Here is a 13,155-nt window from a genome sequence, read left to right on the forward strand (position 1 = left end):
TCAACTGCACTTTCTTGCTCTTTTTCTTGGTTCGTCAGCCACTTGTGAGACACACGTTCTGCTCCATTTATACATTCGATTTAATCGTACTTCTCATCAATTATGTACATTTGTATATTAACTACGAGGCAGAGGCAATACTTTTTGTTCTACCACTTTTTGTTAGTATCTGTTTATTTCCTACATGGTATTTTAGGAAGACGATGTTGGGCTATACCTAATATATAGAATTTAAAAGCACTTTTACATTAATTAATCCTCGAGACGATTGAACTATCTTTATCCATAGAGAAACGCTGGTCTCAAACAGCAATAATATAGAAACACATAGATACCATTAAATGGTTTACTTTTGCTATGGAAACTTGAACAAGACTAGTAACACGGATTATTTTTCATAGCATGGTGTGTCCAAGTTCTCTATAATCACGAACCTTTTCTTATCTTGAAGGGTGTACCATTCAGAGTTATAAGGGTCAAGGGTTTAGCTGAATGTACTCTAATCAGTTGGCACAGGTCGGAAATGCAATTTCTGACCATTAACCCGTGTCTGTGAACAGAAGGGACAGTGGTAATAATATTTATAAGTAGTAAAGTAGGATAATTTAGGTGGCGTTTTAAATATTGTCATAAAATAATACGTTACTCGTAAGTATTTATTTATTTATTTATTTATTTATTTATTTATTTATTTATTTATTTATTTATTTATTTATTTATTTATTTATTTATTTATTTATTTATTTATTTATTTATTTATTTTTAACCTGGGGTGACCAATCAATGCACCGGCACTGTTCTCCATTGGTTCCCAGGTGAAAGACATTTTGGTAAAGTAATGTAATGTTGGTAAGTCATACGATATCAATGTAAATAACACTAATCACAAAATGTTAGTGTATCATGCACCAACATGTTTTAGATATTGTACTTCAACAATTATTTCTTATTTTCCCGTCTCAATATCATCTACAAATTTTCTCTATTTTATCATCCTTTCAGTGCATGCTTTATGCTTTTCATGGATTTAACTTCAAGATCTCATTTGCGTATTTCGTAATTTGTGCCTGCTTTGTTTCCATCTCATTTCGCCTCACTTACTTCTCCAAAACATATCAAGTTACGTAACATTCAACTGGAGGCTTTATTTGTACATTTGCCTTGAACCTACTCTATCCATCGTTGCACTTTCTTGGTTTTTTCTTGGTTCGTCAGCCACTTGTTAGATATGAACACAGACACAAGTTCTGCTCCATTTATACATTCGATTTAGTCGTACTTCGACTCATCAATTATGTATATTCGAATATTAACTACGAGGCAATGCTTTTAGTTCTACCACTTTGTTATTATTATCTATTTATTTCCTACGTCGTATTTTTGCTAATTAGGTAGACGGAGTTGGTCTACCTAATAGAATTTAAAAGCAATTGCACATTAATCAATCCCGAGACGATTGAACTATCTCTATCCATAGAGAAACGCTGGTCTCAAACAGCAATAATATAGAAACACATAGATACCATTAAAGGGTTTACTTTTGCTATGGAAACTTGAACAAGACTAGTAACACGGATTCCTTTTTATAGCATAGTCTGTCCTATTTCTCGACAACCACGAACCTTTTCTTATCTTGAAGGGTGTACCACTAAGAGTTATAAGGGTCAAGGGTTAATAGCTGAATCTACTTTAATCAGTTGACACAGGTCGGTAATGCATTTTGAGACCATTGAACCGTGTCTGTCTACAGAAGGGACAGTAGTTCAGAGTTTATAAGTGGTAAAGTAATGTAATTTAGGTGGCGTTTTTAATCATGTCATAAAATAATACGTTACTCATAAGTATTTTATAGACATTTTGGTGAGTCTACCGAAATTAATGTAAATAACACTAATCGCAAGATGTTTGTGTTTCATGCACTAAAATATCTTAAATGTTTTATTTCAACAATTATTTCTTATTATATCCCCGTCTCAATATCATCTAAAATTGTCTCCATTTTATCATCCTTTCAGCGCATGCTTTATGCTTTTCATGGATTTAACTTCAACAGGTCATTTGCGTATTTCGTAATTTGCGCCTGCTTTGTTTCCATCTCATTTCGCCTCACTTACTCATCCAAAACATATCAAGTTACGTAACATTCAACTGGAGGCTTTATTTGTATATTTGCATCAAACCTACTCTATCCATCGTTGCACTTTCTTGGGTTTTTTCTTGGTTCGTCAGCCACTTGTTAGATATGAACACAGACACAAGTTCTGCTCCATTTATACATTCGATTTAGTCGTACTTCTCATCAATTATGTACATTCGTATATTAACTACGAGGCAATGCTTTTAGTTCTGCCACCTTTTTATTATTATCTATTTATTTCCTACGTCGTATTTTTGCTAATTAGGTAGACGGAGTTGGTCTACCTAATAGAATTTAAAAGCAATTGCACATTCATCAATCCCCGAGACGATTGAACTATCTCTATCCATAGAGAAACGCTGGTCTCAAACAACAATAATATAGAAACACATAGATACCATTAAAGGGTTTACTTTTGCTATGGAAACTTGAACAAGACTAGTAACACGGATTCCTTTTTATAGCATAGTCTGTCCTATTTCTCTATAACCACGAACCTTTTTTTTTATCTTGAAGGGTGTACCATTCATAGTTATAAGGGTCAAGGGTTTAGCTGAATCTACTCTAATCAGTTGACACAGGTCGGTAAAGCATTCTTGTTTGGATATAGTCAGTGAGTTGTGCTCTTCACACGTGCTCATGCATTCGCTAAGATACAACCGTGAAGAAACATATCTGGCGCTGGATAGTAGGATAAGACGTGTTTAAGCGATCCAATGATAGATAGTGTTAAGAGAACAAGGAAACGGTAAGCATACCTTCGTTTTTATGATTCATGTTTTGTAAACGGATTTTAATATTTATGATAATAGAACAAATGAAGTACTTTGTAAGTGAATATTATATTACTTTGAATATCATGTGCTCAGAATATACCAAAATCAGCAAAAAACAGGAAATATGTGATTTCGTGTGTTTGCTATTCTGAACAAAATTGAATCAATTTAAACTTAGTTTAATTGTACTTACCGAAATCTCCCAATAAATATTCAATAAATGATTTTAATGCATGAATGTACAAAATCATTTTTCACAATGAATAATAAATTAACTATTTAAAGAAAGCAAAATGTTTCTTACAGGTAAGTGTGTTTAACGATCGAAATTGATATAAAAAAACACACTTTTAATTCGTTTCTGTGAATAATTAAGTATCATCATATGTTTCGCATAATTGCATAACTTAGTTGCTGGACTGATTTTACGACTACTCTAAACCAATTCTTGCACTACACAAAAAGTTAGACTTGTCGTCCTCGCTGCATTTAACAGGTTCACACAAAAATATGTAATTCCATGCTATTAAAATGTCAAATGTTATCGATAACGTACGATTTTTACAGTCGTCAGAAGCAATGTTGTAATGCATAACTCCGTCAAGTTTCTGCCTCATATCCCATCAGGAGTAATACTGATATGTTTTGATAAATACAATGATATGATGAGTTCAAGCATTAAGAACGGTTCTATCACATTAATGTATTTGTGCAAATCAGTCACAATACATTAATAGCATGATGCATTCGTGATAATAATAGTATTACGTTTAATGCCACTGAAAAGTACACACAAGATTTATTCTACCAAAGTAAACCACTTATGTTCAATGTATCGAAACAGTAAGCACTCATGAATACACTAAAATATGAAGATCATTTTAACATTATTCGGATATTAACTTCGATTTTACAGCGAATATGTTGTACAATCAGCACATACGGGACTTTTCTTTTTTCGCTACCAATGACATTTAAAGGTGATAGGCGGATTCCAAAGGTTCACGGATGATTAGTTCAAAACTTAGAGGGTACTAACTATTGTAGTGTTTGATATTCCGTTTTGCTGTTTCGAGTCTAGAAGGTGTTTGATCACGTGTTAATCAGGATTTAGTAAAACGGTCTTTGTAATGAAAGTAAAGTAGCTGTACGTGACACAGGCATAACGCGTTTTTGCGTATCTCACGTTTTTCTGAGACTCCCGCATGAATGTTCACTACCATGTCGATAATGGACAATTAAATTCAATTCAAGCGTAGAGTTCAAGTAATTAACAAAATCTTAATCACAATTTCATAAATCGGTGAGAATAATGACACCTGATAGCTTCGAGGTAAATGCCCGTTAAAATGGGAAACAAATCCCCTGATCAAGAACAAGGCATGTTAGCATGATTGAACATATTAAATCTTGTGACATAATTATGCCCAAAAGTCTACTTACATAAGTCACGGTAAGACATACCACAAAGTCAATAAAATAAATGTACTCATCAGGTGTTTTTTGTCTTCATTTACTCCCCGAGGTTGAACTGAGAGTTTAAACAATTTTTAAATAACTGACTTCAAGTATGTGTATAATTTGTAACAATATTAATCCTTATGTTCTATCTCCCTTCATGTTTCTGTATGACGTTACAATGGCAAGGGAATGTATTTAAACATGCTCTATCGCGCTACAGTAACCTAATCTTATCTCAAGTATAAAATCGGTCAGAAATAAGGTATGGAGGCAATAAACTGAAGGGGATGCGAATGAAATAAGCCACGCGATACCAATGAATACCTCATAAATCGTATTTAATCGGGCAATTTGAAATCCAGAAGTAGCATTGATTGCGTTTGGATGCTTAATAGCTCCCTTTAATGTTGAAAGGTTTGCCGATCAAAGAAGTAAGTATAGAAGAAACGTCGTTAATGCTCTATTTTGTTTTGTAGAAAGATCAGGTGAATTTTTCATTAATGACAAAAGTCGGTTGCGAGGAATAATTGAATAAGCGGCGTCTTAAAACGCAATTTTCATGTGAGTCTTTTGAGGTCGCTGTGCTTGTATGTTTCACGAATCAAACAAGATAATGGGTTATATGATTTACGTCTTTAACTGAAAAAGATTATAAACTTACATTTTTTTTATAAAGATTTTAACATTAATGATTCAGAAGAACATTTAGCCAAAACATTTGTGAAGGGTTTTTAAACTTGGTTATACATTACTGTTTATATCTTCAATTGAAAGCGTAATCCTACAAACAATATCGTTCCCATTCATTTGTTGAAATCGACATTTCAAAAAACTGGGTTTCGGGGTTAAACGATTCTTTATGCTTACAGAAATACAATACGTAATACACAATGCATGAGAAAAAGCATAGACATTAATGATAAATTCGAATTTGATACTTTCCTCGTCATGGACGAATTTGGATCGGTAATTAGAAATTCGACGAATGTCAATACTCGTAAAAACCTATTAACATATTAGTAAGGCATACCAAATCTGTTCCCAATTGAATGTTGACATCCTGATACCCTGATACCCTAGCGACACGTAATTAGAGTTTCTAACGAGTATGATTCTCTGAACACATTAGTACAAGAGAAAAAAATAACTAAGATTTATAATTCTATAATGCCAACATGGCAGTGATATATTTTTGAAAGTAAAAGTTAAAATTGGGTCGTTCTTTTTTTTGTGGTGTTTTGTACAAGTACCCTCGATTGAAGATAATGACATAAACATATCGTTATGAATTCGGCAGAGTGACAAATCGAACATTTTGAGCAAATTGAGTTTGTGTATGCTTATGATTATGTTTCAGGTTATCTTTGAAATTTTGATTTGGACGAATCGCGCCTAAGTGCGATAAATGAATTCGGCAGAGAGACGAATCGTATACTTAGCTGTTTAAATCATGTTGATCTATAGTATTGTATAGCGGGAAACCCCGAATTTTCTATATTGCATGTCATATACTAATATATTTGAAACCAACGTATAGCTGTAGAGATGAAGATTAATTTTGTTAAAGATGAATTAACTTTTACTTTGGTCAATATTTATGCCCCGAATATTGAAAACATGCAGATTAATTTTTATTCAAAATTAAATGATATGTTTGATGAAAGTAATTTCGGTAGCAATGAAAGGATTATTATTGCAGGAGATTTTAATTGTATTTTGAATGCTATGCTTGATAAAAAAGGTGGTCATGAAAGAATTAAAGAGAATGTTGTTGAAAAAATCTCTGATATTATGGATAATTTTGATGTTTTAGATATATGGAGATATTTACATCCTAATATTCGTAGATTTACATGGAGACAACCTAATCCCTTATTCAATGTAGACTTGATTATTTTCTTATAAGCAATAATTTAATTGAGTATGTGACAAAAGCAGATATTGTTCCAGGTTTAAGAACTGACCACTCTGGTATCACTTTGAATGTACAACTTCAAAAAGACCCTGTACGGGGTCCTGGTCACTGGAAATTCAATAATTCATATCTTAATGAGGATGATTATGTGAATGACATGAACAAGAATCTTGATGTTTGGTTAAATGATGTTTCTTTATCTGATCCTCAAGTTAAATGGGAATGGATCAAATATAAGGTTAGAAATGAAACAATGAAGTATGCCAAGAAAAAGTGTGTTTTTCGTAGAGACAGAATTAAGGAGCTTAGCAGTAAACTTAATTCATTGGAGAAGTCTTTGGCTAATGATCCTTCTCAAGATACTTTAAATGAGATTAATTCGGTTAAATCTGTTTTGGAGGAGCTTGATACAAAAATTATTGATGGTATAATTGTTCGCTCAAGAATTCGTTGGGCAGAAAAAGGTGAGAAAAGCAATAAGTATTTTTTGGGCCTTGAAAAAGGAATTGCAGAAAAAAGCAGTGTAAAAAATTGTTTCTGATGATGGTACAGAAATTATTAAACCTATGTCTATTTTGAATGCACAAAGTGAGTACTATAAAAATATTTATGAATCGAAGGTTGATATAACTTCTTCCAGAAATAATACCTTTTTGCAAGGTAATACCATACCAACTTTAACTGACATGGACATGATAAAGTGTGAAGGTAACCTCACAAAAGTTGAGTGTTTTAATGTACTTAGTAAAATGTCAAAGAATAAAAGTCCGGGTAATGATGGTTTATCATGTGAATGGTACTTGCAATTCTGGTATAAAATTGATACTTTTTTGGTGCATGTATTAAATAAAGGTTTGAATAAAGGAGAAATGTCATCTTCTCAGAGGCAAGCTGTGATTACGTTGATTGAGAAAGAAGGTAAAGACAGATGCAAGTTAAAGAATTGGAGACCCATATCCTTACTTAATGTAGACTACAAAATCGCCTCTAAAGCCCTAGCGATGAGAGTTGAAAAGGTTATTCATAATTTGATTCATACTGACCAAAGTGGATTTGTTAAAGGTAGATACATTGGTGACTCAGTTCGTTCTATTAATGATATTATGGAGTATACTAAATTAAAAAATATTTCAGGTCTTCTTTTGTTCTTAGATTTTGAAAAAGCGTTCGATTCGTTAGAGTGGAACTTTATTTTTCAAGCTTTAAATCGAATGAATTTTGGTCCAAGTTTTGTCAAGTATGTCAAAGCCCTTTACACTAATATTAGTAGTTGTATTCTTAATAATGGGCTTACATCACATTACTTTTCGGTGGGGCGCGGCGTGCGGCAGGGCGACCCATTGAGCTCTTACTTGTTTATTTTGGCGATTGAATTATTGTCATGTTCAATACGTGAAGACACATCTATTTCGGGTATAATTGTGAATAACTTTGAACTTAAGTTAATTCAGTATGCAGATGACACTACATGTGTTTTAAATGACGTTCAGTCAGCAAATAATCTTTTAAATGTTTTAGATCTTTTCTCTAAGGTCTCTGGATTGAAATTAAATGTAAGTAAATCTCAAGCATTATGGCTTGGTTCTAAGAGAAATTGCAAAGAAAAACCATTGAATGTTGAGTGGCCAAATAATCCTGTTAAGGCATTGGGTGTGTATTTTTCTTATGATAATGATGCTGCTGGGAATCTGAACTTTGTTCCAAAAATCAAGCATATAAAGACTCTGTTAAATATTTGGAAAACTAGAAACTTAACCCTTTCTGGTAAAATCCTCTTGATCAAAACATTTGCATTATCAAAATTTATTTATTTGGCATCAGTCATTCATATCCCTGACCATGTGATTCAGCAAATTGACACTATTATTTATAATTTTCTTTGGAATGGAGGTAAAGGTTTTGTTAAGAGAAACACAATTATTGGTGAAATTGACCAAGGAGGGCTGAAAATGGTTGATGTAAAATCTATTTTTGCTGCTCAGAAAATTAAGTGGGTTAGTAAATACAATACCACTTCAGCACCTTGGAAAATTATTTTGAATGAATTTATCATCCCATATGGTAATGATTTAATCTTTTATTGCAATATCTCCCCAAAGCAAATAATGAAATGGCATATTCCATCCTTTCATAAAGATATGTTGATTTCGTATATTAATTTAACAAATCCTGATAATGTCGACCCACACCAGCAATGTATTTGGAACAATCGTCGCATCCTTGTGAATCGCCAGTCCATCTATTTTCAGCATTTTTTGATCCATGGTATGAAGTTAGTAAGCGACTTATTTTACACTGATGGTACGATTGTTCCATTCAAGGTCTGGAGTGATAGGGGGATTTTTAAGAAGTATTTTTTGCAATGGAGGAGCATTATTGATGCAATTCCTTCCTCATGGAAACAAGTTTTTGAAACAGGGTTTTGACAGGGATCTTTGTACTCCTAAAGGTTTCGTGTTGTATCATGAAGATAAAGAAATCAATATTAGTAAAATGACATCTCAATGTATCAATCGTATTTTTGTACAGAGAATACAAGAGCCTCCAACATCACAGAAAAAGTATAAGAATGAGTTTAATATTAATGACGATGAATGGAGTGTTATTTATCTTATGCCTTTCAAGTCAACTTATGATATAAGAACCAGGATTTTCAATATAAGATTAATCTTAATTGTCTAATGACAAATAGTAGACTGTATAAGATGAACCTTGTGAACAGTGAAATGTGTACCTTTTGTAATAACTCTCCTGAATCTTTGAACCATTTGTTTTGGGATTGTAAATATGCGAAGAAAATGTGGGATGATTTTAGATCATGGTATATAGACAATATTGATGGAAACATTGATTTAAACTATAAGCATATTATTTTTGGTTTTGGTTCTGAGACTTTACTGAATATATGTGTCATTTTAATCAAAAGGTTATTTACGACAGTAGATTTAAAACCAAAAGCCATCTTTTGTGTCTTTTCTGCAATTGATTAAATTTCATTACAAGCTTGAGAAACGAATTGCTATTACTAATAATACAATGCACAAATTTATTGATAAATGGCATGTTTTAGAACAGATGTGTTGTTAACTTTCACCATTCTTTTTAAAAAGCTGTAATGGATTGCGCTCTTTTCAAACATCATGTAATGTTTTTTATCAATGTTCTCCTGCATTATGTAATTCTGTGTAGTTTTTCATTTTCTGTATACATGTTTTTCTCCCATTGAGCACAGGGAAAAAAAAGCCGTTTTGGCTATGTGAAATAAAAAATAAAAAAAAAAAAAAAAAAAACGTATAGCTGTAGGTATTTTCTATCCAGTGATACCAAAAAAGTACAAACATTCCCCACATGATATTGCTGTGGTTTAATAATGTGAGTGCGCGCCCGTGAAATTGGAAAATCACAAAAAATCATACGCAAAATATAAGCTGACGGGTAAGCATCATTAATTGATCTCGTACACTGGTATGTAAATGTGTTGTTTGTACTGCAGTTCACCCTTTACTGCTCTTATCCATAAGTACCAGACTTGAGTCCTGTTTATTAGGGACAGTCTGTGTAGCTCAGTGGTAGAGCGCTCGCCCGAGCAGCGAGAGGTCTGGGGTTCAAGTCCCCGCACAGGCAGGTATGTCCGGAGTTTTTTCTCTGGTATATCTGCCTATGCATGTTATGTTTCCATTTGTAAATTCATGTTTAAATGTGCTAGTGTGCGATGCGTAATTCTTCTTTCCCCTGTATAGGCCAATATTGTTATTTTTGCTTTAAAATCCTCGATTTTTAGCTAAATATTACAGGGATGACTATTTATAACTTATATAGCAAGTTAGGATAAGGATAATGAACTGAGTGCAATGCATTAGTCAAGATAATCGAGAGCCGATAGGCTCGAGAGCTAAATGCAATAACTCCATGGCAAGTGCGATTATCTTGACGAATGCATTTGCACGAGTACATTATCCGTCATATACTTTGAGTGTATTAAAACAATAGGCAATATTAATTGCTGCATTCATTATATTGGTTTGAATATTAGGTAAAAATATCTTGTATTTTAAAAACACCGTCAGGTCATTGACCAGGTAGCATTGACTAGTAACTGGTCAAGAAAATCAATCACACTGTATAAGTTAGCTATCAATGGTATCGATTGCGCCATACGTCATACTTTAGTAACTTATTCACGCATGGTTTGTAACCAATTGACTTTATGTTGTGATCATTTAATATCGTGGTTCCGAACACAGAGAGCACTGAAGCAGTTGACCTGGGAACAATCGATTTTGACGTCCCACTACATGTAGTACTACGGTGAATGGAGATGAGAGAATAAACTTATATGTGATGCGATCAAGCAAAATCAGTCGGAACTCGGAAATATTGATTTTGAGATATAGCTAAACAAAGGTAATATTTGCTTTTGTTTCCTATTGTTTTGGAAACTCTTTAATTGCTCATATCTTTAGAACTGGTCGCTCAATTTCAATGGGGTTTCCTGCCAAATGTAGCTTTGTAAATGTTTTTTACTATCGTATAAGAAAATAAATATTTAATATTTCCGAGTTCCGACTGATTTTGCTTGATCGCATCACATATATCAATATCAACTGGACTTTCTAGTTCTACATTTTGAACTTTAAAATCTACTAATATTTATATCTACTAATAATGTAATAAAACACACGACAGTGAAATGTTTCAATTTGTTCAGCATTATAAAGAATGATCATGATATTATACGCTAGTGTGTGTTTCCCGGGCGTGTTTATGTTATCTTAGATATAGGCCTACATGTAATTCATTTGTAAAATGCTGAATATTTTGTAATGGTGTCATCTTGTATAATTATGGTCCACCTGTTTTTAGTCCTTTTTTAATTAATAGAAGCTCGATTATTCTCATTTGATGTTTGATTTATTTGAGTTCATTAATCATAATTTATGGCAATGATAGTTGCAAAATAGAACAGTTTGTAACCTATGATTTACAAAGTGCGCATGAAAAAATAGCATACCCTGTAACTATTTTAACACCACAGAATGTATATTCGTACTTTTTTGGTGGTATATATATCGAACATAGTTATATAAGTTATATAGTAATGCGAAAGTAGTATTTCTAGTATTTGAGCGTGCACGTATTATCTAAAATCTATTGTTTAGCGTGCGGGTTTTAGATAATGTATTGTTTAGCGTGTAGGTTTATATAAACCTGCACGCGAAGTAGTTCGCGAAAATAATGCACGGGAGAAGAATACATAACGATGAATAGAAACGGGCACTAGAAGTATATGTCTACATAGCCTTAGGACAACCAGTAATTTCTACACAGAAGCCCCAAATCAAGAATGTGTGCTATGGTTTACACATAGTTGAATGCGTATTCGACCTCTCTCTATGCAGTGGTAGAGACATTTTGGATACAGCGTGTTTTGAGGGATATATCGATTATTTCAGAACATGCAAGTATTGCCAATAATTCATGTACATTCACTTCTATATTAAGTGTCTGTTTCAAAATGTTGCAAAACTCATCCCAATCTGTTCACCCGTCACTGAGATACGAGGGATTGCAGGAATAGACTCATATTTGAACCTGTGCAATGGAGCAATACACATTTACAATAAATAATGTGCTACATTGTAGTATCGAATGCAATAAATAAAATGAAGTAAGCTCCAAGTTTTCCTGGGTAGGAGTTCAAAATAAATGAATGAATGAATGAATGAATGAATGAATGAATGAATGAATTGTTGAATGAATGAATGAATGAATTGTTGAATGAAAGAATGAATCAATCAATGAATCAATGAATCAATAAATGCATTAATCAATGAATCAATGAATCAATGAATCAATGAATCAATCAATCAATCAATAAATCAATCAACCAATCAATCAATAAATAAATAAATCTCCCAAAGTATGTTTTCACAAGAATATATTGCAAGAGATAGATAAATATATATGTATCAAAGCCAGTCAATATTATCTAAAATTCTTAACATACAACCTAAAAAAAAGGAAGTGCATCTTCCTTTCGTTTTCTTCTTTCCCTCGCATTATACATGTACTTCTATACTAGTAGTGATAGGCTGTATAATGGTGATGTTGCAAACAGCTTAGGGTACCAGCGTATTTGATGCAGCTTGTTGTTCTGAGTAATTTGACACCAATTTAATTGAAATCGGCCAAAAATTGAGACAGTGCCGGCCAAATAACGACACACAAGGGGGGGGGGGTAATTTTATCACATTAAGGATTATGTAATGCATTTCTGGTATCTACTTACATCGTTTTAGGTCTAGGAAGGTCATTTATGCACTTTGTGTCAAATGAAAATTGTTGGTATTAGGCCGTGAGGGCGCTTTACATTTTACTGACCCCTTTCGCAACACTTTTTGTTAGTTAAGTTAATCATACTAGAGATAATCATCCATATTCTGAAATGTTCAGCCTTTTATCACATTTGGTGTGGCTGTGACGTTAATTTTTAATATAGAGGTAACCTGCCCATAGCAATATACAGGGGTCAACGAACTTTGTATCAAATGTAATTCAATGGAAGCGTCTCTACACATTTTCAAATGGGTACTACGCACAAGTGAAATAAGCGTATGAGTTCAAATTTGGACAGATGCTGTTATTTATCAGTAACTTTGATTTGATAATAAGAAATGGCATAAGAACATTTCAGTAGGGAGGATACGTAACAGCTATTAGGCTGAACAGCGCCCTCGCATCCTAAATTAGCTCTTTAAAAACTTGCATCAAAACATAAAATTTGTGTAAAAATTGCATAAATACATCCTGGGGACCCCAAATCATGTAAATAATTATTAGAATCCAACAAACAGCAAAAAATAATG

At 33.0% G+C, this 13,155-nt stretch overlaps 1 protein-coding gene and 1 non-coding gene across 2 annotated transcripts in view; both read left to right on the top strand.

Moving 5' to 3' along the window:
* The first annotated feature begins 2,776 nt into the window (after positions 1 to 2,776).
* Positions 2,777 to 13,155, top strand: part of LOC140143077 (bombesin receptor subtype-3-like) — a 105,745-nt gene continuing 95,366 nt past the window's right edge. Inside the window, exon 1 of the mRNA XM_072165127.1 lies at positions 2,777 to 2,885. The gene's annotated coding sequence lies outside the window, so the exon portion shown is untranslated. The remainder of the gene's footprint in view (positions 2,886 to 13,155) is intronic.
* Positions 9,842 to 9,913, top strand: Trnal-gag (transfer RNA leucine (anticodon GAG)). Its single transcript has one exon. It is a non-coding gene; the product is annotated as a tRNA-Leu (tRNA).

The sequence above is a fragment of the Amphiura filiformis genome, chromosome 20 (genome assembly GCF_039555335.1).
Source record: "Amphiura filiformis chromosome 20, Afil_fr2py, whole genome shotgun sequence".
Taxonomy (NCBI): domain Eukaryota; kingdom Metazoa; phylum Echinodermata; class Ophiuroidea; order Amphilepidida; family Amphiuridae; genus Amphiura; species Amphiura filiformis.